This window comes from Bison bison, unplaced genomic scaffold (assembly GCF_000754665.1).
Source record: "Bison bison bison isolate TAMUID 2011002044 unplaced genomic scaffold, Bison_UMD1.0 scf7180017864518, whole genome shotgun sequence".
NCBI classification, from domain to species: domain Eukaryota; kingdom Metazoa; phylum Chordata; class Mammalia; order Artiodactyla; family Bovidae; genus Bison; species Bison bison.
In genome coordinates this window covers 18,774,394-18,776,800 of record NW_011495071.1, presented here as the reverse complement: position 1 = coordinate 18,776,800, position 2,407 = coordinate 18,774,394, and the positions used below count along the sequence as shown (strand labels likewise).

General features: G+C 47.3%; 1 protein-coding gene across 10 annotated transcripts in view; it reads left to right on the top strand.

Moving 5' to 3' along the window:
- TEAD1 (TEA domain family member 1 (SV40 transcriptional enhancer factor)) overlaps positions 1-2,407 on the top strand; it is a 274,377-nt gene that overhangs the window by 89,789 nt on the left and 182,181 nt on the right. The window lies entirely within an intron of this gene.

Genomic DNA, 2,407 nt, shown 5'->3' with positions numbered 1-2,407 from the left:
CCACGGTGCCCCTCCAGCCACTTGGGGATAGAGTCATGTGAGCGATGTGGGGGCCGAGCTGCTGTTCCTTGGCTTCAGGCCTGTTCCCCATCTTACCATATGTGAATTAGGACACAAACCAGACTGGGAGCCTGGGTTTCTGAAGGTCCTAAGAGCATGCTTTTTCTCTTAAGCATTTTGAAAATGAAAACATTGAAAGCATTTAGGATTCCATGGAGTGAGATCAAAATAATTTAATGCCTTTTAGTGAAATACCAAGTGTTTTTGACTTGAGGGGGTTATTCCGATATTTTCTGAGCATCTGTTGAGTATTGTGATGTCACTAATTCTGAGCCTTTGGAGAGGCAAGGTCAAGTGCAGCACTGATTTATTTGGTAATGAAATCTCCTCTGTGGTTGGCAGTAGGGCAAATGCAGTCTTAGAGAGGGGAAAAATTGGAAAGCTCTCTTTATGATGAGGTTTGGGCCATTAGAAAAGATGGCTTAATTTTCCCTATGCTACCTGGGTCTGCGGAGAGGCCAAGCCTTTGTGTGGTTCGTCTCCATGTGGACAGATTATTTCTGCCTGCAGCACCCTGTGGGTCGGCAGTTGTTCTTAGGGATTATTAGAAGGAGGGTGAGACTTCTTTGACTGTTCCCAAGAGCTTGCAAGCTCATTCCCTCTCTTCTCCGTGTTTTCTTTTTCTTATTTTTACATAGATGTTCCTCTGTGTATCCTTGTAGATAGTTGTGGAGGAGATAGCAGGGGGACAAGATGGCAGAGACTTTCTTGATCAGCAAAGCTGTCTGGAACTGAATTTCATAGGAGCAGCCCACAGTTTTTAACACAAGACAGAAACAAAACAGTGAAGCAGAGGATTTGTCTAGATGTGCTTTCTGTTGTACCTGAAAACTGTAGTCAGGCAGAGTGGTCAAGTATCTCCCATAATCAAGTTAGGGACCAGAGCTAAACATTCACTGGCTGCTTGCCTCAGAGACATGCAAGTGTAGCACCTTAAATCTTGGCCTTTGGAATTGTTATGAAGCCTGGCTCTACCCCTTCTAGACATTAGGCTCTGGGTAAGTTGCAACTTCCATCTCATGCTCACAACATTTTGAGGTCAATTTTGTGAGTCTCACTTTGCAGATGAGGGAGCTAAAAGGGATACAGTGGCTTGTGCATGACCAATATAAATGGTATAGCTGGATTCTTTCAAAACTGACTCTATCTGACTCCCAAACATGGGCTCTTTGCTTCCTTGCTGGAGGTCATTGTAAATAAATCCAACAAGTCAGTATTAAGTGCTGCCTGTATTCCAGCCCCCATACTAGGCATTTTCAGGGATAGAGCAGTAAGCCAGACAGACATGATCCCTGCCCTTATGGAGCCATCCTAAGTTTATTTGCAGGAAACACTGACCTGAGGTCAGGACTGCGTGCCAGAGCTTTCTGGGAAGTCTGAGGGCCTTTGAAGATGGTCACCTTCCACTTAGCCTTTTGAAGCCTGTTCTTGGCCACCAGTGTCCAGGGCACCTGGCCCAATGCTGGCAGGAAGAAAGCTTCTCAAATATCGTAGTAGGGAGGATCCTAGATCACAAGGCTGGCCTTGGTGGCAGCCAGAAAGATGTCTGGAAGATTCTGGTGCCCTGGGATCCCATAGGCAGCTTGGGCAGAGCAGTTGCTGAACAATGACTTTCTCCTTTTGTGAGCAGTTATCTTTAGGGTTCTTGCTCCAGATAGCTCCAGGGGTGCCCCTTTCTTGCTGGGATGCCAGGCCTACTGATCAGCCCTAAAGAGCTCAGTTGTGAGGCATAGAGAAGATGAAGAGGAAGGCATCTCTGGATTAGGCCTCTCTAATAGGTCTTCCCCTGTTGCTGACCTGAGCCTTCCCAGCCAGGAGAGCATAAGAGTTGGACTTGCCTCTTTGCTTACTTCATAGAAGTACAAGATAGAAGGGAAGAGGGGCAGGTTCAATGAGGTGGGGCAGAGCTGACAAGGGGATCTGAGAAGGCGTGCACATAGGCAGGCACAAATATTACCAGTTAATCAGTGCAGGCAAAGAGGCTGACATCTGAGGACCCCCGGCTCCTCCCGATCAGAACTGGTCAAGGGAATGTAGGGGCATCGCTGTGTTAGGCAGTGAACTTTCCCATAGTTTCTGTGAGGACCAGGAAGGTGGTCCACATCTGTGGAGGCCCCAGAAGCCCTGATGCAGAAGTGGCTGCAGACTCCAGGCCCTAGAGGATCGCCAGGCTTTGGGAGAGTGAGCCTTGTGGCCTGAGCTGAACTTGTTCGTCCCAGTTCTTCATCTGAACATCATGTGGCATCTGTGATTTCATCTTTGTGTCTGACTTGTGATGTGGGATATTATTTCCAGTAAATTGGCAAAAAATGTAAAGCACAAAGCATTGTGCCCTTAGAACAGGCTA